Genomic DNA, 23197 nt, shown 5'->3' on the forward strand with positions numbered 1-23197 from the left:
CACAGGCTCTAGAGCACTGGCTCAGTAGTTGTGACACGAGCTTAGTTGCTCTGGGGCACGTGGGATCTTTCTGGAAAAGAATCAAACCCATGTCCCCTGCACTGGCAGGCAGACTCTTAACCTGTGACCACCAGGGAAGTCCACAACTCCTCTTGTAAGGAAATATCCTTGCCATCCATTTCTTAACACCCTTCCTTTCTCTCTTTGCTACCCATGCTGCATCCTTTGAGGTTGTACAAAATCAATGTCTTTCTCTTAAAAATGGGGCCAAGGTGTTTATTTTCTTCTGTAAAAACCTGGGGAGGTCATGCCAACAGGGTTTTAGATGCTCACACTCTCACAAAACATCCCAGGATGTGGTGACATCACATGACTAGGATGCTGTGTTTATCTTCCTCATTTGTATAACATCCAGAATACAACTGGGGAAGGTCCCAGTGCTTAATCAATACGCTGACGAGTGACTGTGCCTTCAAAATAACATTCCGACTCTCCAAGGCCTATTTATAAAATCCTCTGATTATCAAGGGAAGCTTCAGTTTTCAGCTTTGTAATGCTCATGTACTTTGAAGGCAATTTTTACTTAGGAGACTAATAAGAGTAACAGCTAATATTAATCAGAGGCCTGTGTGTGGCTCACTCTGCTAAGCGCATCTCATGGATTATTATCCCCACCACCCTACAAGGGAAATTCTATGACATCCTCTTCACAAATGAGAAAACTGGCGCTCAAAAAATGAAGTAGTAGGCCCAGGGCTGAAACCACTATTAAATGGCAGACTTAGAGCTCAAGCTGGTCTCTTTCCCTAGAAGGCTTGCACTAGGGTGGGTGAGCAGAAAGCAAAAAGCATTTGTCTATTCTCTTGCTTTTGTCTTTAAGATTTTCATAGCACTGTTTTCTAACTTTTTTTTTTTTTTACACGCCAGCCCTCGAGCTTTCAAGTTCACTTTTCTAACCAGATATTTGCTTTGCTTTCCCTTGCTTCAAACCGGGAACTGCAAGAACTTTGATAAATGAAACGACAGATACACTTTTTGTTTTCAGCCTGTCTGTTTTTCAGCATCCTCTGAGGAAATGGGAGTCAAGCTTCTTAGACATCAGTCTACTTTGACAGACATCCGTATCACACACGCTGACAGATCCTGTGCACAAAGGGAGTCCCTCCCCTCACTCAACTCACAGGGAACATCGTGCCCCCTGCCAGACCCAATGCTGTGTGTGATGCTAGCTCTGAGTCTCTTTGCACAGATACTAACAGATCCTCTTGCCTGAGAGTGAAGACCTAAAAATGGCTTCAGCTGGTCTTTGTGAATCGCCTTCCATTCCCAGTCCTGGTCAGTGAGAAAGCCTGGGGAACTTGCAGAGGTGAAGAGATGAGATGTATGCCTCCCTGCATCCTCAATTCCCCTGCCACACTAAGGAAATGGGCAGCCGTTCTGGCAGTTGCATGACTTCCTGCCTGGGATGGCGCGGTCAGGCTTGCTCTGAACTGCTGGAACTCAGACAAGGTGTCTGGTCTTCACTTTGGAAGGCTCAGGTGGGTCTCCCTATCTTTCCCTTTGCTGAGCACAACTGCTTCAATAATTTATGCCCTGGAAAAGCACAGCACTTCGGAGCAAATCAGCATAAGAAGGATTTATAAAACCACAGTGGGAAGGCATTTTCAGAGATCGCACAAGAGCTGGTGCATGGAGCACTATGAGCTCATTCCAAGTAGGACCAGCCTCAGGGAGAATCACCAGAGAAATAAGGCTCCTTCTGGGACCCTTTCTTCTTGTCCCTTTCATCCAGCATCTCCCAGTAGGGTCATACTCCTCCTTAGTGACGTAGAAGACTGCTGCTGTCATTCCTTAATTCATTCTTTAATTGATTCTTTTATTAATTCATATAAAGCTGCGTTTGTCAAAGATGTATTTGTATCTCCATGTTCACATCAGCATTATGCACAACAGGGAGAAGCAACCCAAGTAAGTGTCCATGAATGAATAAACAAAACGTAGCACAGATATACCATGTAATGTCACTCAGCCTTTAAAGGGAAGGAAATCGCTACACGTGCTACAAGATGAACCTTGAGGACATTATGCTCAGTGACATAAAGTGAAATTGAAGTTGCTTAGTCATGTCCGACTCTTCGCGACCCCATGGACTGCAGCCTACCAGGCTCCTCTGTCCATGGGATTTTCCAGGCAAGAGTACTGGAGTAGGGTGCCATAAACCACTAACAAAAAGGCAAGAGCTGTACCATGTCTTGTACATGAGGTACCTAGAGCAGCCAAATTTATAGAAACAGAAAGTAGGATGGGGTGGAGAGGTGGTGGGGAGAACAGAGAGTTAGTGTTTAATGGGTACAGAGTTTCAGCTCTGCAAGAAGAGAAGTGTGTGGGGACAGATGGTGGAGATGGCTGTGCACCAGTGCGAAGGGAGTTAATGTCACCCAACTATGCCCTTAAAAATGGTGGTGAATAAATTTCACTTTATGTGTATTTAACCACAATTTAAAACATTTTTCAAATCTAATTTGAAAATTTTCCTAAATCAACCAAAAATGGAAACAATGAAAAGCTTAAAATGTGATATGTGATGCTATTTAAGATATGTGATTCTATTTAAGTTCTGTTGTATCACAACTTAACAGACTTAGACTAAACACACCTTCACATAACAACAAAAAAAATTATTTTCATCTTTGCATGTGTGCTAGACATTGTACCAGACGCTCAAGATGCTGTTTAAAAGACACCCATGGGACTAATCTGCTGGTCCCGCTATGAAGACTCCATGCTCCCAATGCAAGGGGCCCAGGACAGATCCCTGGTTGGGGAACTCTATCCCCACATGCTGCCAGCTAAGAGTTGCCATGTCACAAATAGAGATCCTGCATGACACAACTAAATAAATGCTATGCAGCCAAATAAATATATATTTTTTTTAAAAAAGGTGGTGGCTCAGGGTTAAAGAGTCTGCCTGTAAAGCAGGAGACCCGGGTTCAATCCCTGGGTGAGGAAGATCCCCTGGAGAAGGCAATGGCAACCCACTTCAGTATTCTTGCCTGGAAAATCCCATGGACAGAGAAGCCTAGTAGGCTACAGTCCACGGGGGTCCCAAAGAGTCAGACACGACTGAGCGACTTCACTTTCGCTTTTCTTTAAAAAAAAAAAAAAAAAAAAAGGACATTCATAATCCCTGGCTTCAAAAACCTTAACAAAAGAATACCACGCTGACCTGATGGAGTCTGTTATTCAGTTTATACTTTCCCCAACAAATACTTACTAAGTTTCTACTACATGATAGGCTCTCTGCTACCTGCTCAGATACATCAGTGAACAAAATAGACACAGACTCAGTTCTCACAGAGCTGCCAGTCTAGCAGAAGAGAAACATAACAAACAAGAAATTATTGTTCCTCCAACTTCCCTGCTCCATCAGAATTCACTGACTCTCAGCTAGACTCACTAACAAGTGTCTTTATGAAGTCTGCTAATGATATCGAGGTATAAAGCTTATGTCATCCCTTCCATATTTGTAACATATATAGGCAATAACATTAGAAACAATATAGTAATCCAGTTTTCTTCTAAAATGTGGCTTCCATTCCAAAGATGGTGTACACAATAATTTTAGCTAAAATATGGAAGATTTCTTTTAGTATCTGGTAATTTATTTTAATGTATATTATGAAAATGGATAAATGATAGTATCAAATCTGTGATTTTCATGAAAATTGTTATTTATAATGAAGTTAAATTAAAAGGTGATTCCAGTTGAAGAAAAGATTATGATAACAGTAATTTAGGCATTTGGTAAAAATCAAGAAGGTGAGACCCAACAAAACCAGGACGAGAGGTGACGTTTATAAAAATAGGAGTGATTCTATTGGCAGAAATGCTTGATCAATGATAGGCTGATGAAAATGATATTATCAGGAAATACAGGTTTTATAGTCATTGGAAAAGATCCTGATGCTTGGGAAGATTGAAGGCAAGAGGAGAAGGGGACAACAGAGGACAAGATGGTTGGATGACATCATCGACTCAATGGACATGAGTTTGACCAAGTTCCAGGAGATGGTAAAGGGCAGGGAAGCCTGGCATGCTGCAGTCCATGGTTTTGCAAAGAGCTGGACACAACTGAGAGACAGAGCAACAATGAAGTCACCTTTATGTTCCACCACGGGTTCATGTTCTCCCTTTCTAACTCTGAAACTCTTAGAGGCAGCCATCCCACAATACACCGAGCAATGACATGTTCTAAGAATCTCTTCCTTCCCCATTTACCAACTCAGCTTCTTCTGAAAAGACTAAATCTAGAGGAGGATGGTGGTGAAGAATGAAAGGTGGTCAAGTATCTCTGGTGCTTAGGTTGGAAGCATGCTGAGTTTGTATCATGCAAATTGTTACTGTAGCAAACTCAGAGTGGAAACAATGATTACATTTCCAGTCCTTATCTGTCCCTTTTACTCTCCTTGAGCTCTAGTGCAAAGTCTGGGGCAAGGCAGGAAAGTAAGTATTGGGTTTTATTCCAACTTTCTTTGTATCTGCCCTATTTTAATACAGGCAACAAAAACCACATGCCAGTTGACTTTAATTTTGGACAAGATTTTGCCTCTACCTTAAAAGAACGTTATTTAGTAAAATGTCATGAATGTTAAAGCAGGATTTAAAGGGCTTCACTTGGACATCTGACATTTGACTCTTGATCAGGGACTTACCCACCAGGGAAGCCTAATCTATCAGACCTCAAATCCCATGGATTTCCCAAGAAAGTAAAGGACTGGACATTTGCCTGCCTGCCAAACAACCCCTTCAGAGAAACCATACTAGCCAGAACCCTTAATTGTAAGTGACAGAAATTCAACACAAACTGACAATAGGCTGAAAGGGGGAACTGCCTCTTTATATAACTAAGACACTGCAGAAGCGTTACTGGATACTAGCACTCAAGGGAGGGCACAGCGATAACCAATCCCCCTGCCAGTGCAGGAGACACAGGAGACAGGGGTTCAATCTCTGGGCCAGGAAGATTCCCTGGAGGAGGACATGGCTACCTACTCCAGTGTTCTTGCCTATAAAATTCACAGACAGAGGACATGGAGGGCTACAGTCCATGTGGTCACAACAGATGGAACAGGACTGAGCACACAAATGCTCACAGAGTGCATGCATTTGTTCCTATGTCTTCCCCATTTCTTCACTTTGTTCTTTGTTTGTTTTTGCATGAATTGACATCATTTTTTCCAACCAAAAGGAGGCTTCTTTCCAAAGGCAGGGACAAAGTCCTTCAACAGTTCTCACCATATTTTTCCAGCCAAATGACTCCAAACGCAACAAGAATTCTTTTTCGGCTTCTAATTAAAGAAATCTTGTCCCACTCGTTTCATAAGCTTATCTATATGCCCAGTTTGGGCAGAGAAGATAGCACTCCCACCTTAATCATATTATAAATTCCTCCAATAGAGGATAATATAAACTAACGTCCAAGCAGGAATCTGCCCTATCCAATGCCTTGGTGGACTGACCCATATAACAACAGTTAATTATTATAGATTAGTCTGGACTCCTAAACCAAGAACTAGCCATCCATCTGACTTGTGTGGCTTGGCTAGAAAAGGAGCATGGGCCTACAGGCTGTTTCCCTGAAATTTGAAAATGGAAGCCCAACAGACTGAGTCTTTAGCTGGGGCAGTTGAACTAATGACGTGACAGACAATTATAGGCAACGTGCAGTTGAAGTTATAAAGAAGCCAGCCTACAGCAACTGGAGATCAGGGAGAAACACTGACTCTGAGACCACATCACCTCAGAAAGGACATTCAGGGAGCTGCATTTCTCAGTTTACTGTGAATGCCAGTGCCTGAAAATTTTGTGGTATGAAATAAGAACTGGCTAACACACTGAGTGCTTTTAACTCACTCGATCTCATTTCCTCATTATAGCAACTCCATTAGAAAGTCTCTATTCTCTCCATTGTAAAGATGAAAACCCAAAGTTCATAGAAACTATTGGATTTTTTAAAAATGTGATTTGTCAATCTAGAAAGAGTCTGAGTGGAGAATGTTTACCCCTGCTCCAAGCTGCTTCAGAACCTTGAGCAGCAGGGAAAGAGCTGGCCTGGAGACCTGGATTTGGCAGTCATCTACTTGGACTCCAAGTGATACTCATGAAAGCCACAGAAGGGGACTTCCCCAGGGGTCCAGTGGTAAAGAATCCACCTGCCAATGCGAGGACATGGCTTTGATCCCTGGTCCAGGAAGATCCCACATGCCATGAGGCAACTAAGCCCGAGTGTCACAATGATTGAGTCTGTACTCTAGAGCCTGGGAGCTACAACTACTGAGCCCATGTGCCCTAGGATCCATGCTCCACAACGAGAAGCCGCTGCAATGACAAGCCTATGCACCGCAACTAAGACCCAGCACAGCCAAAATGATAATTACAATTTCATAAAAGCCATGGAAGGGATTGAGGCCACCAAGTGAAGGCTCACAGGTAGAGAGTAAGTCATCAGCTCACCTTGTGGGTACTCCCTGTGCTCAACATTCTGCATGTTCTATACTTTATCAGAAAAAGAGAAACTGAGGCAGATTTAGGGGAGATAGCAGTGATCTTGCTTTTAGGCACCATAAGATGAAAGGGACTTCAAATAGTTTGTTTTTAAAGATTTGGTCATTTTTCTGCCATGCTTAAGTGGCTTCATCCTCACATTTTGTCCAGTCTGAAAAATTCAAGACAATCTCGCTTTTACACATGAATTTCTAAAGAAACCTTGCAAATTAGCACAGGCCTAAAGGGCAAGAATGGCAGAGAATGAAGCAGAATATCAAGGACTGGGTGTCAGGTTGCATATGGAGGCATCCAAGGCCATTCTTCCACCCTATCTTGATAAACAAGGTTGCACACCAAGTTGATTTTGCCCCTGGTAAATTTGGGCTATTCTAGCATTTTAATAAGATTTTTTTTAAGAGACACAAAATAAATTATGATTCGTCATGTCAGCGCTTTATTTTGTAAGGTTGTTAGCACACTGTGACATAAATTTTGAGGAATAAATAAATGTGCTGAGATGATTTTTAAAATATTCCCTTTGCTTCCTTTTACTCTATGACTCTCCATCCTCACCCATAACAAATTCAAGCAGCTAGACAATATGCTTACAACCCTAGGGGAAAACATACCAAAGCAAAACTTGGAGAACAAAGAGACAAAACCATAGCTTATGAGTTTCAAAACATGCCACTGAAACCCATGCCAGACATAATAGCTTTGAAAGGGTTTCTGAGCCTCCAAAGCCAGGGTTTTGAATATCAAAAAGCCACAGCATACTCTGAACAATAGACTGGGGAAAAAATAGCCTTCCCTCTGGTTTTCAGATAAGGTACAGATTCCATAGGCTGGATGGAAGAGAAGATAGTTTAAAAAGAAAGTCAGATGAGGGTGAGTGTTACCGAGAGAGACCACTGTGGACAGCTGCCCCTGAGTTGTGTGAGGTTGACCAGACGTCTGACCTAGAACAGAAATTCATGGGGCTCCTCACTCTTGTTGCTGTTGTCATTTTGGCTGGAAAATTCTTTGTTGTGGGGGCTACTCCACTGCAGGATGTTGAGCAGGAATCTTGGCCTCCAGCTACTAGATGCAGGTAGTACCTCCAAGTTTTGACTGCCAAAAATAAGTCCAGACATTGCCAAAACTCTACTAGGGAAGAGGAAAGAAATCGCTCCTGGTTGAGAACCAATGAAAGAGGGAAAGAGACAGAGATTCCACATACACACACATACATATCTTTCTAATTAAAAAAGCCATTTGTTCTTTATACAGAAAATTGTAAGAATACAAAAAATCACCAATCCCTAAAATTATCTATACTCTATGCACTCAGAAATCATTATTGTTCATATTCTGTCTACACACAATGTTTCATACATGTATATGTATATTCACATACCCCAAAGGTAAGGCCATATTACCATATGTTTTGGAATTGGCACTTTTTTTAACATGGATTTTCTTAGAGGTATAGCATCCTTAACATGCTCATAATATAATCTAATTAGCCACCCCCTATTTCTGGACATTTAGATCACCCCTATTTCACCATCACTGGTAACGCTCTGATGGACATCTTCATATATTCCTTTGTTTTCTTAGGATAAATTCCTAAGGAATGTTCTGGACAGGGAAAATGATATTGGAGGGCTACATCTATAATACGTTCTTCTGCACTGGTTGAAGTCATAATTTGCTGATTTCAAATACACCTTATTCCACTGGTGCTGTTACCTTTCTACAGTGCTTTCCACTTTGCCAAGTATGCAAGGCAGCTTCCAACTGTTCCTTTTTACTGACATGAAAACTAATATTCATGGAAGCTAAATGACTTGCCCAAGGCAATACTGAGCAACACTGTATCACCTGAGCCCTGGGATTTTATTACTGTTCACAGTGGCAACACATATACAGCCAAAACTGAAATAATCCAGAGAAGATCAGTATGTCCCGCATTCATGGATGAAGTGCAATTTTGTGAGCATGAGGACGTTAGGATAATTCTTGATCATGCGTTCTGTCTCTGAGTACAGTGGATTCCAGAGGTCCCAAAACATAGTCAAGGCCATGAGACTGCGGATGACTGAATCTACCACTTTCCACGCAAAATCTCACAACCAATCTCATCTCACGGTGTCGACTTAGAGGGATAATATTTAAAGATGCTAATTCTAACATCTGCTTCCTTTTTATCCCTGAAGCCAAATTATGCTGGTACAGTCTGTTTTTACTTTCTGTTATACTCTAACACAGATTTATGACCGATTAATTTCTTATCGAGGAAAAACAACCCCATCATAAGTATCTGAGATAATGACATCTAAGTATTTTATATTGCTATAACTGGAAACAGTTAGAATACAGAGTGCATCCAATGTTCATTACTTCTTAATGCTTGCATTCTTTTTCATGTTTTGATTCACAAAAAAAATGAAAATGCTATCCACAGCTTAGCCATTTTTTAGGTCTAATGAGATTAAACAAATTCTGAGGGGGAAAAGAGTACAGCTTAATAATGTTTTAAGTGGTTTGTAGAAACATTCCTTCTACCATGGGCACAATTTTAAACCAAAGCCAACTTCTGCAGTGCCACTGAAGGCTAATGAATGCCTTAATAATATGCAGAGGAAAAAAGGCGATGAGCTGATTAGATAACAGAAATATCTGAGACCTCTGAAATACGAAACGAAAACAACTCAATTGTACTCAGAGACAGAACTCCTAAGGAAGAATTATCCCACCATCACAGAGATGCATTTCACTACCATGAATATTGGGCTTCCCTAGTAGCTCAGTTGGTAAAGAATCCGCCTGCAATGTAGGAAACCCCAGTTCAATTCCTGGGTTGGGAAGATCCACTGGGGAAGGGATAGGCTACCCACTCCAGTATTCTTGGGCTTCCCTGGTGGCTCAACTGGTAAAGAATCTGCCTGCAATGTGGGAAACGTGGGTTCGACTCCTGGGTTGGGAAGATTCCCTGGAGAAGGGAAAGGCTACCCACTCCAGTATTCTGGCCTGGAGAATTCCATGGACTGTATAGAATGCTATTTCCATTCTATACCGTTAATATTAAGTGATACCAATTGGTGGCATCTGTTGAGGTAATTGACACTCACTGATTTGACAGCTAGACTTTAAAGCTTCAGGTAAACCTTGAACCAATTTCTCTGGTTCTAGTAATACCTAGAAAATGAGCACAATTTAGAACATCATATAACTTTTCTATTTTCTAAAATTTGGTTGATGCCAATCCTTCCTCCAGCTAATTAAACTCTTGCAAGTTAATAATTTTTTTAAAACAAAATTCAACAGATTCATCTATAAATTTTATTTTACATTTCCTGATTGCCTATCTAGTCCTAGGGAACTGTTCTGTATGTGCCAGTCTCTCTCTCTCTCTCTCTCAGACTGCTACCTTCAAACATACTTGCTTTCTAATAGACCAGCTAGCACTGACTAGATTGATATCACTGACTCAATGGCCATGAACTTGAGCAAACTGTAGGAGATAGTGGAGGATAGGGAAGCCTGGTATGCTGCAATCCATGAGGTCACAAAGAGTCAGACAAGACTTAGCAACTCAACAGCAGCAGCAATAGTTAGACATGTAAGTGTGTAAATGTATGTTACATAAACTTGGAATAAACAGACTTTCTTACAGTCTAGCAAACTCTAAGATGGTTGTTACTTGATCCTTAGAGTCTGGAGCAAAGGGATACATTACATGCGACACTGCCTGGGTAAAGAAGGCAAGTATCAAGTAGCAGAGACCATCTATACACATATGGTATACACACACATACCATTAGGGAGAGAGTTCTCAAAGAAAGTGAGCAGTCAGTAGACAGGAAAATGCAAGCAGAGCAAAAAAGGAATGAAATACTGATACCTGCTATAACACAGATGAATCTTTAGAACACTGCTTGAGTTTATTATCAAATGAAACCAGCCAGTTACAAAAGTCTACATACTGTATGATTCTGTTTGTCTGAAGTGTTCAGAACAGGTAAATCATAGAAAGAAAAAGTAGGTCAGTAGCCAGGGGCTGAGGGAATGGGAAATCGCAAGTGACTGCTAAATGGATAGTTTCCTTTTAGGGAATGAAAATGTTCTACAAATAAGTAGTGGTGATGAGCATAACTCTTGTCAATAAGCTGAAAGCACTTTAAATAGTTGAATTTTATGGTATATTAATTCTATCTCAATAAAGTTCTAAAAACAACAACAAAAAAAAAGCAGGCAGACAGAAAGGAGTCAGAAGAAAAGACCCAGGGGGCTGAGATATGCAGAAACCTCAGTTGCTAAAGAAACTTCTTTCCTCATCGGTCTACGTTGACTGATGAGCTTTCCAGGCAACTTTGAGGTGATTAATTGGAAAAAAAATTTTAACAAGATAAAATCAATGCTGGACCTGTGTTCATCTCAACCAGCTAGGTTCAGCAAACATTTCACAGCATCTACTATACACTAGCCACCCCAAATATAAAGAGTCCTCTTAAAGGACACTGTCCTCTTAGTTAACAAGCTTTTAACTAGAAAATAAACAAATTTTTTAATAAAGGAAGAGAGTACCAATGTTAAAATTCATTCTCTTCAGATGATGGAATTAGGAGTATTTTCTTTTTTTAGTGCTCTAGAATAGAGAGGGAAATAATTATTAGGAGAAAATAATACAGAAAAATATAATGAGTGCCCTCTTAAAGTGATGAAGTACAGGAGGAGGAGAAAATATTTGATGCTGAGGAAAATCAGAGCAAGTCTGACAGGCAATCCTTTGTAATCCAAGATTCTCATCTCTTGGGCTTGGAGGAATCTGAGGATGTTTCTCCATTCTTCATTCCTGATTAGCAGGACATGAGAAGGACTGAATCCTTCAGAGGCTGAAGCCTGCCAGAGTGGACTTCAAGATTCATCAGCCCCCCAATCCCTACCCCAGGGCCCCTTCTGGGGGAACCAAGGGGCCACAGGCCTGGGAACTACCGTCCACCACCACCCCCCTGCCACCCACTCATCTCCATCCACCATTAGGACGGGCTTTTTGTTTCAGTAAGAGCAGAAGATTGCTAACAAATAGAAATCATTAGGAAGGAATTAGCTTCTGGATCTGGGCCAGTGAGTATCGCTTCAGACTCTCCTACTGTTGCCAAAACACATAACACAGCAAGATGGTTTGCCGCAGAAATAAACAACGGAGAGCTCTGCTGTTAATGCACACACAGGGTGGGCAACAGGTAGAGGAAAGCCTCTACTGGTCCAGTTATTCTGTAGGAGAGAGAGCTGCCTTTTCAGAGCGGATGCATGGTGTTCATTTATCATTATGAACTCCGTTCTTCACCGCAATTCTCACCCCATCATCCTTTACCCTGTGCTGTGGTTATCCCCGCCTTCTCTGATGCAACAAGAGAAGATGGGCAAAAACCACCCTGGCTCAAACCCATCCCTCCCTGCATGCTGAATGCAAATCGGGGAGGCAGTCTTTTATGAGAAAAGAGCAAGGGCTAGGTTTGAATCCTAGCTCAATCAACCCATCAGCTAATTGACTTTGAGGAAGTTATTTCAGCTCTCTGGTGCTTTGTATTTTCCTCTATAAAATGGGCATGGTTTTAATAATGCCCTCAAAGAGTACCTATGAGAACTATTTCAAATAAGGTACACACCATGGCCCGGCACCATAGGTACTGAATAAGCAGGAGGTCATTTTCATCAGTTATCTTATAGATTATTGAGAGCAACATCTGCCAAAGTTCAGAGACAACGCACATGAACTCTATCATTTCTCTTCCTTGATTTATCCAGCTAACAAATATATATTTATGTATATATAAACACACTATTACATAGATTTGTGTGTGTGTGTGCTTAGTCACTCAGTCATGTTTGACTCTTTGTGACACTTTGGACTCCAGGCTCCTCTGTCCATGGGATTTTCCAGGCAAGAATACTGGAGTGGGTTGCCATTTCCTCCTCCAGGGGATCTTCCCAACTGAGGGATCAAACCCGTGTCTCCCGTGTCTCTTGCAGTGCAGGCATACCCTTTACCTGCTGAGCCATGGGAGAAGCCCCTATGGATACACATACATATGTATACAGTATCTACTTTGTTGGAACTGCTTTGGTTGCAGTTGACAAAAATTTCATTTCAGCGACTTAGAACTCCTCCCCAAATTTAGAGCATATTTGTTGATTCACATACATGAAAAGTCCAGTGGCAGCTGAGTTTCAAGCACAGCTATGTCCTGAAACCCAAAGAATAGCATCACAAATGCCTCTCTTTGTGCTTTAATCTCTGCTTTTCTTTGTGTGGTTGAATGAATTAACATACATAAAGCACTCAGAATCGAGTTTGGCTCATAATACCACTATCACTTCATTTAGTTTTCCCTACCACCCCATGAAGCCTGTATCACTAGTGTTCTATTTTTACAGATAAAGAAACTGAGGCACAGGGAGGTCAGATAGCTCTTCAGTCACCAAACTAGGCCAGGCACAGTCTGATTCAAAAGTCTGTCCTTGACCAAGTCTCCAAACTGCCCCCTTGCTGGACTGGAAAAGGAGATTGAGCCCTGACTGCAAAGGGAGGAGAACCCTAGAGACAGGTGCTTCCAGTTACAGCAAGTGAGCAAGAAAGGTTGGGGTCACTTGATGGGGTAGTAGCCTTTCAAATCTGTTTCTTTCTGCAGCAGAAAATAAGTTCCTTTTTTCTGTAATTCACACATGGATCCTATCAATGTTATACAAAGGCAGAGGTTACACCCACTTAAAAATTCTTGAGACAGAAAGTGGTTGGAATACGAGTCCTAGTATTGGTTCTTCTTTGTTGACAACCCCAGCTCCCCAGCTCTGGTCTATTTTCTGCTCTTCCTGTCCTGCTCTGTGTCCAGTGATGCTGACCTATGTGGAATGACCTCTGGGTTATTTTTTCCTTTGGCTTCTAGCTGGGTTTGGCCAATAGTCACCACCTGCCAATGTGTCAATTCAGGCCCATGGGTGATGATGGTTACTTGTCCTTGATGGTTTTCATGGCTACTACTAACTCAAGGTTACTAGTTCTTGAATGCTCCACTCCCGCTGGCCAGTTTCTTGATCCGAACCACACCTTTGCAAGCAGCCCCCTTCATCTTGTTCTCTTCAGTGAAAAATCTTTGCGAGTCATCAGTTTCCAGGTCCACACGATGACATTTATGGGCCCCTGGCATTTCCACCTTTGTGAATCCTTCCTCCATAAAAAAACTATTACAATTACTATTACAGTTATTTTTTTAGTTTATGACAGCACTGATATAAAGATGAATATAATCTGGCTGGATTATAGCCACTTTTTCCCTCTTGGTTTTAAAAGAAATTAAAGCATTTTCATGGGCTCCATTTTCATAGGCCCCATGCGTGGAGCTTGCCGTATTTCACTGGGAAGTTGGTCACTGTCGTTTTCTGCCAGGGCTCTGAAGGCGGAGTCTCTTCTACCTACAGACCTAGCAGGCAGAAGATGGACAGAAGCTCCCAGGTAGATAGGCTACTATCAAGTTAAAATCACGATTCTAGGGTCAAATTTCCCAAACAGCCTGCTTTTATTACAGTAAACCAGCGTCTTTGTCCCTAAGCAGATCCTATTTCCAAGTCACAGCTATGATGACAAGATAATAACAGAAACAAATGGAGTATCTAGTGTTGAATTAATTCCAAATTCATTTACTACTCACCACATCCCAGCAGCCGATGACAAAACCACCAGAGACTTTATTAACAAACCTCATGTTTCTGTATGTAAATATATCACTCAGTAGCTGTGAAGGAGAGATTTTTTTTCTGTATGTTCTCAGAAAGATCCCATTCTGCTCCTAATACTACAGAGCAAAGTTAGAGCTGGTTTTGTGTTGTCTTTAAATGAGAACTCCAAGTTTGGGGGATGATATGTATTGTCTTTTGTTGATCATCTGTCATTAGTTAGGTATTGATAATGTTGAAAGTTATAGTTAGGATTCTACTTCCTTAGAAGCCTCACAGCCTATGGCCACCTCACAGCCCAGCAGGGAGAGAAGTGGACAATGTAAAATGATGCCAGGTAGGAGACAAAGCTAGACAGCAGAAGGATTTTTAAATCTAAGACCAAGTGATTGATTTTTCTGCTGGAGGTAAATACTTCATACTTTATGGGAATGTGGGACCAATGCCCCCTCAGATTCGCTTTGCCTTTTTTTAATTTTCAGTTCTAGTTTCAAGTGGATGCCAGACTTAAAGCTTAAGCCTCTGGATCTCTCTGTATCCCCTTTGACAGACTGGAGGGGTGAGGAGGTCCCAAAAAGGACAGGGGAAGCTAAGATTCTACCCCTCAGTATCCTAAATATCAACCATAAAACTAATGAACTGTGGCAACCGAACTATCTAAGTTCATTCCAAATTATGTCTTGGTAAAGTTCATCTTTGTTTTCAATTATCATCCTGGAATCATGAATGGCGAATCTGAGGCACAACTTCTCTGCTCTCTGAATCCTGTTTTGCATTCTTCTTACTGTTAAGCCCATAATATGCAATGGGCCACTTTGCTGGATACTCAGAGCCATGAATCCTCTCTTGGGAAAAACAAACAACAACAACAAAACTATTTTTTAAGGAATTAAATCTGAAAAGGTCTCTGAAAACCCTGATTCAATGAATCTCCACTTTGATATGTTGCTAAAGATAGTGTTTTTAAGCATATCCCCCTTAACTATTCATAACCCAGTTATAAGTTCATTTATATATCTCTTTTTCCTCCATCCTCTTATGACTATATAACATTTACCCTGATAAGTTTATAAAGAATATTGAGGCTGATACTTGCTGGTTTTAGTAGAAATTAATCAGAATCCATCTGTTCCCTTCTTAGCCTGGACAATTTCATTACAACTAAACTAGGGATTATAGGATTCGTACAGCTTCTTTTTTTTTTTTTTTTTCCCAACACAGTTCAGTTGATTTAGAAACAATCATTAAAGCTACTTACTTTAAAGAAGATTGTTTCCAATCTTCCCTTCTTGCAAGGCAGAGAGAGATGAAAGCATCTTGATCCTGAAATATTTATATCTAAGGCTGGATATCTGTATCGGAGGCATGATAAATGATTCCACCCAAAGACTTTTTATTTTAAAGTCATATTTCTTATCTTTACACTTCACTTTTCTCACAAGCTTGAGGAAATAAGCACTAAATACACTTACCGCCCTTCATCCCAGGTAGATTTTGTATCTTTATTTAATTGTAAATCCAATGTGGCATAATAAAGAGATTCAAAAATAAAGATTACCTTTCTGACACTGACTATTTATAGGGATAAATATTAGTTATCCTTATGTAGCCTTAGAATGACTACCTTCAAAGGAATGCAGAACACAAATTAGAGGGAATGAATTTAAGCCTCCCACAAGGACATACCTTGATCTGGGATTCAAGAAATCTGAAGAATTAGAAGTGATTACTAAAGAGTAATTCTGGGTTTACCCAGCCTCACACAGGTGCTCTAATTAACTATTCTCACTTTAAAAAAAAAAAAAAAACCTGATTTCCATATTATATTTTCCCTCTAATGCCCTTTTCAAAGTGTTAGTCACTCGGTTGTATCCTACTCTTTGCAACCCCAAGGACTGTGTAGCCCTCTAGGCTCCTCTGCCCATGGAATTCTCCAGGCAAGAATACTGGAGTGGGTTGCCATTTACTACTCCAGATAATCTTTCCCACCCTGGGATCAAACCGGGGTCTCCTGCATTGTAGGCAGGTTCTTTTTACCATCTGAGCCATCAGGGAACCCCTAATGCCCTTTTAGTTGAAGTTAAGATGCTCAGATCTTTAGTATACATTTGGATGAACTTTGATAAATATATTCAGTCACAGAACCATCACTTCAGTCAAGATCTAGAACATCCCCCACTCTTAATTTGTGAGTGTGTGGCTGTATTTTTAAAATGAGAATGATTATAGCCCTCTGCTACTACGAATGAACTCTGCTCTAAAATCTGAAAGGAATAAAATAAAACCAAAGACCCGTGAGCTGGTTCCCTATAGAGCCAAAAGCTGTCTGAAATTGATCCATGTCTAGGGCCTTTTAACAATCTAACAACAACAAAAAAGGAACGGATCTTGACCGGCAAGTAGAGGGGATGGCGTCATGGCCCAAACATCAGATTAGAAACACAATGATGCCCTGGGACTGGAAGCTAAATCCTGGCAGACGATGCAGCCTTTCATCTTTTGAAATGGAGAAATTGAATGAAGCAAGGCCAATTCTGGGCCAGACAGATGAGATTCTTTTTTTTTTTTTTTAAGTTCCTAACTATTCTACATAGATATTTAAACTTCAATTACCGCAGACCTAGAAACCGTCCTTCTGCCCTTGACATTTCCTCCCTCCACAAGAGTTTCTGTGTAACAGAAAATCAGTTACCCACCTAGATTTCCAGACCTCAGGACTCTGCCCCTCAGGGGTGCTTCCTTGTATGGCAGGAATCCTGCTGCATAAAAGGAAATGTACAAACACCCGTTCTTAGAAAGGCTGAAGAGAATATTGTACAAGTACAGCCTAAGGAGTACAAAACGTTCTTCACTTCATTCAGGAATTGCTGCTTGGGGACCTACATACAAAAATCAAGTATGAATGGACTGCAAAGTATAATAAGAAAGAGCTGAATTATGGGAAGTTGTTTCTTCTAGTTTGTTTAAAATGATGAGTTCTGGGTTACCAAAGGGGAAATGTTGGTGGGGGGAGGGATTGGGAATTGGGGATTGACGTATGCACTTTGTGTGTGCCAAGTCGCTTCAGTCAGGTCCAACTCTTTGTGACCCCATGGACTATAGCCCACCAGGCTCTTCTGTCCATGGGGATTCTCCAGGCAAGAATGCTGGAGTGGGTTGCCATGCCCTCCTCCAGGGGGTCTTCCCAACCCAGGGATCGAACCCAGGTTTCCTGTACTGCAGGCAGATTCTTTACTGTCTGAGCCACCAGAGAAGCTCATATACACTCTGTTATATTTAAAATAGATAATCAATAAGGACCAACTGTATAGCACAGGAACTCTGCTCAGTATTCTGTAATATCCTAAATGGGAAAAGAATTTGAAAAAGAATAGATATATGTATACCTGAATCACTTCGCTGTATACCTGAAACTATACAACATTGTAAATCAACTATAGTCCAATATAAAATAAATATTTAAAAAAGAAAGAAAAAAAAAAAAAGAGGAGTTCTGTCCTGGCAAATTTTACTGTCACCACACATGGTACCAGAGTATTTAACTTCAGATTTCTGGCTCTGTCACATTATTGACACATGACTTTAAACAAATGACTTATTTTCTGTACTTTTACCTCCACCTCTATAAAATGAGGGCAGTAAACCATAATTACATCAAGGGTCAGCCAGCTTTATCCATCCAGGGCTGGACACTAAGTCCTTCAGGCTTTGTGGGCGGTGTGGTCTCTGTCACTATTGCTCAGCTCTGTCAAAGCAGCCCCAGACAATATGTAAATGAGTGGGCATGGCTACATCTCAATAAAACTTTATTCATGGACCCTGAAATATGAATTTCATAATTTTAAGGAGTCAAGAAATATTCTTCATCCTTTGATTTTGTTTGTTTCAGTCACTTAAAAAAATAGAAATAATGTTCTTAGTTCTCATTACAAATGTGACCAAGAGGACCATAGTAGATCAACTCCACAATCAACTCGAAGGGTTATTAGAATATTAACACATACACAACTCTTTGATCATTATCACTACTTCTATGTTATCATTTGTGACTATTACCTATTGGAATTCAATTAGTGCAATGGACAGTACATTCTGCAAGGATCTGATATCAGTACTGTTTCCCAGAAAGTTGACCTTATGGGCTTCTCCTTTTGAGAAAAAGATATAGAGGTCCCAAGAGAGAAAGTAATCTTAGTGTCTTCCTCCAATATCTAAGAAAGATACAATGAACACTGTCTCCAGATATGGATTCAACATACAGAGAGCACCACTGTATAGATCCCATCATTTGGGGAATGATTTTTTAAAGCCATTGCTGTCCATTTTTGCACATTAAATCCCACAAAGAGATTTATTTACAACATTAAATCATCTCCTTGCTGCCTGACTACATTTTTAACTATTGAAATATTCATCACACACTCTAAGAAACTAATGCCAAGTGTTTTATGACCTTTTAAAGGATTTCTTTAAAAAAAAAAAAAGCACCTTCAAATGTGGATGTCAGTCTCCAAGTGGGTCTGATGAAGAGCAGTCCACTGTCAAACATCAAGGAGATAAACATGAGATCACTGCCCAGGGAAAGCACCCCTGGAGATGAGCTGATTCAACAAGAAATGTATGTGATGCACAAAGCTGTGGGCTGGGGCTAGGGAGATGGGATGAGTGGTAGAGAAGAGTTTGGGGCAAAATATTTTTGCTTCCTACTAGCAGAAACACACTCTATCCTCTACAGCAATGGCTCTCAAATAAAGGGGTGTAACTGGGCCCCTAGGAGACTTTGGCAATATCTGTATACATTCTTGGTTTTCACGACTGAGTTGAGGGTTGAAATGACCAAATCATCAAAATGGGCAGCGGCCAGGGATGCTGTTGAACATCCTACAAGAAACAGCATAGCTTCCCACCCCCCCCGATCCTGGAAATAATTATCCAGCCCCAGATGGTCAGTAGTGCCAATATTAAGACACTGTAGTCTACAGGAATGACCCAGATGATCCCCACCTCACATCTGACTTTTTTTTGCTTTTACTTTGAATTGGCTATTACAGGCATGTGTCAAAGAACTAAAATAAACCTGGGAAAGCATTCTTCCCTCTGTATCTATTAAGGATCACAATTCAATTAGAACCCTCTGTCCACCCTCTTTCTCAAAGTCATCGTGATGGAAAATTTTCAAGATGGGTGTTAATTTAAATTACACAAACAGTTTCAATTACCCTGAAGAAAACTGGTACCAGATCACCAGATTGCTGAGCAACTGATGATAATTCGGTAATTCAATTTACTGAAGAGGTAACATGACAAAGTTTAAAAGCAAGTTGGCAGTAGCTAGTAGCAAGCCATCCAAGGAAGCCTCTTACTCCTGGGTATCAATTTGGATCCAATCCTATTCCCTGTTCTCCACCAAGATGGATCTGCTCAATTTCCTTAAGTAAATAAGGCCTTTTAGACCAACACTAGATGAAAGAAGAGCTGAAAATCAACTCCCATCCTTTGACAAAGAACCAAAATACTAAACAGACAAAGAGAACTAGATAAAAAGCTTCTAGATCAATTTATGGAAAAGTCAAAGTCATTCTGATGATCCTTATGTAACTTCAAATTATAAGTACAGTCAGTAGCATTGAATATTTAATACTGTTTTTAACATTTGTGATATCAGTTTAAAACTTTCTTTCCATAATAAAAATCAGCTATATTGATAGAGTGCTTTCCAATTCTATTTAAATTCATCTATATTTGTAGAGGGCTTTATAATGTATGAAGTGTATTCAAATATATTATCTTACTTGGGCCATAAAATAATTCTGAAAAGAAGGGATGGCAGGTATTATCATCCTTCATACACAGATGAAAACACAGGTTTTCATCCAGTGTGTAGGTCCCTTTGGCTTAAGAGAACACTCAGTTGAGCATATCATGTTTCAAAGTTGGATTACAAGGGAGTGTGGCACAGACAACTCTTCTAGTTTTCTAATGCCAAATAAACAACCCCAACACACGGTGGCTTAATGCTGCTGCTAATTCGCTTCAGTCGTGTCCGACTGTGTGCAACCCCATAGACGGCAGCCCACCAGGCTCCCCCGTCCCTGGGGTTCTCCAGGCAAGAACACTGGAGTGGGTTGCCATTTCCTTCTCCAATGCATGTAAGTGAAAAGTGAAAGTGAAGTCGCTCAGTCTGACTCTTAGCGACCCCATGGACTGCAGCCTACCGGGCTCCTCCATCCATGGGATTCTCCAGGCAAGAGTACTGGAGTGGGGTGCCATTGCCTTCTCCCAAACATCACATAGCACCTTAAATTTAGTGGGACAGGACTGAGGTGGGGGGAGCGTGGCTAAGTGATTCCACTCCACGTGGCACTCAATGGGCTCCCAGGGCTCACTCTGTAATAATTCAGCTATTGGCTGGGGATGGAGGATCCACAGCTGCTTTACTCACCACCCGGAGGGGGCTGACACAAGCCAGGCTCAGCATCTGTGTATCTATATTCTCTGTGACTGACTGCTGTCCATTTGATCCTATCCATTCCCAAGGCTTCAACCACTATGTCTACCCCAGAGGCATCTGTCCTGCCAGAAACCAAAATCCTAATACCCACAGGGTACCTCCAGCTCACAGGCACCTCAAACTCCACACATCCAAAATGAAACTCACACCTTTACTCCAAAACCTGCCTCTCTCCCTGCCAGAGCTGATGCAGCAAGGGATACACTCATCTACCCTGTTTTCCAAATCTGAGTATCATCCTTGACCTCTTCACCCACATTTTCTTCGTTCAGTTGACAATCAAGGTCTACGGATTCTCACACTTACTAAGAGCCCAGTAGCCTCCACCCTCACTGCCACTCTCCCAGTTCATGCTCGCTTTCCTCCACCCTCACTGCCAGTATAAGCAGTATCCTAGCTATACTTCTCTCCTACTTTCCCTGCCCTCTCCCCACTTCCCCCCTCCCCTGCCCCCCACTGCTTGCTTCTGAACAACCCAGACTGACCTTTCTAAAATCCAACTACTATTATGTCATTTTCCATTTTCATTGGGAGGCATCTGGTTAAGGATAAAATCCAAACTCTTTAACGTGATTTACAAATTTTACTCTTGTGTGATTCAATGTGAAGACACCAAATGTCATCCTGCCCCCAAATATTTCTCTCACTGGCACTGCAACCACAAAGGGTTCCATTATCCCTTCCTTCCAGTCAAGGCATCTGGAGACTGTCAATTGCACATAGTCTCTAAGAGGAGTAGCCCCAGTTAACACCATATCGGCCATTAACTCCTTTATTGGGGTTCATTCATCAATGTATCTCTGTGGCTATTCAGTTCTTTGAGAATGAGAGACAGGATAGGTAAGTTCTGAAAAAAAAGCAAGGGTTGTCAAAGTTTGCCTGGATTCATTTCTAAAGCATAACAATTAAAATAACTTACAAATATACATTTAAAAATTCTATCATCTGGAGATACCGTATTGTGAAATTATCCTGTATGCTATTTTTCAGATGAAGAAATTAGATTGTGATCAGTATTAGTCAAAAAAATAAATGTTCAAGGAATAGAAGAATGGAGACAGTCACCTTTGATCCAAAATTTCAAAATTATCTGGGGAATCATTCCACCATCTTCATTTGATAAGACAGCCATCGCTAGCGAAAATGTGTGTTAGTTGCTTAGTCGTCTCCTACTCTTTGCGACCCTATGGACTGTAGCCAATCAGGCTCCTCTGTGCCTGGAATTCTCCAGGCAAGAATACTGGAGTGAGTTGCCATGCCCTCCTCCAGGGTATCTTCCATTGCTAGAGAGTCAATCAACTCCCCCCAACATAAATTCCATGAGATGATTTGCATGCATTGTTCACTTAGAAATTTGCAATATCAATCATTTCTGGAAAGTAGGGACCCATTATGCAAGGCTTAAAAAAATTATTTCCATATGTATAGCTCAACTTCTACACTGTAATAGTATTTATTATTAATAATATGGTATGACCTTTAATAGAATTTAACATTTTAAAACCCCAAGTTCTCTGTCTCCTCCTCAACTTCCACTGACATTTCACTTTTCCAAGTTTGTATCCTGGTTCCAAGAAACGGAACCTGTAGCCACAGAGGTCAGAAGACCCATACCCTCACTGTCCCACATGCCTGGGCTACTGGCTCCTCCTGCTTATCTCCTTCATATATCTCCTGGTTTCCTTACTTTTTTCTGATATACTTGCCACATTTTCCACCATCTCCTTTCCTAGCAGCCTCTTACATCACTCAGCTTTTCAAAGCTCCCATATGTCACCCACCTATAAAATCTGAATTCCAGTGATGACAATGGCAATCATGATGAGTTAACAGTTTTCCATCACTTTGATGTTATGTTATCTTGAGTATCTTCCATGATCCCCACAATACCACCACCATATCTGAGTATTATTGGTATCCCTTTTACAGAACAGGAATCTGAGGTTCAGAGAAGTCATTTTGTGGAGGCTGTACAATTAATCAGTATTTTAAAAAGATATTCTCATAATGCTAACTCGGAAAACTTAATTGATTAGGACCCATCACCCAGATCACCTTTTTATACGCTGAAATATTTACGACTAAAATGATATGATGTCACAATTTACTTCAAAATAATTCAGTGCCAAAGGAGGTAGGGTGTACATGATACAAGAGTGCCCATGAATTGATGATCACTGTAAGTGGGTCACGAGTATGTGGGCGTTCATCGCTCAACTCTACTTCTGTGTGTATTTGAAACTTATCAAATAAAAAGGGTTTTGTAATTGTCATCTATTTCATACAATTAAACACAACCCAAACCTACTGACCAGGATAGCTATTCAGCATTTGTAGGTCATTTAAAACTGCTCCATTATGCATCCAGGCTTATAAATACCTAATCTGGGGATACAGGGAAAGCACTTGAGCTTTAGGTAC

Source organism: Bos indicus x Bos taurus, chromosome 22, assembly GCF_003369695.1.
Source record: "Bos indicus x Bos taurus breed Angus x Brahman F1 hybrid chromosome 22, Bos_hybrid_MaternalHap_v2.0, whole genome shotgun sequence".
NCBI classification, from domain to species: Eukaryota; Metazoa; Chordata; class Mammalia; order Artiodactyla; family Bovidae; genus Bos; species Bos indicus x Bos taurus.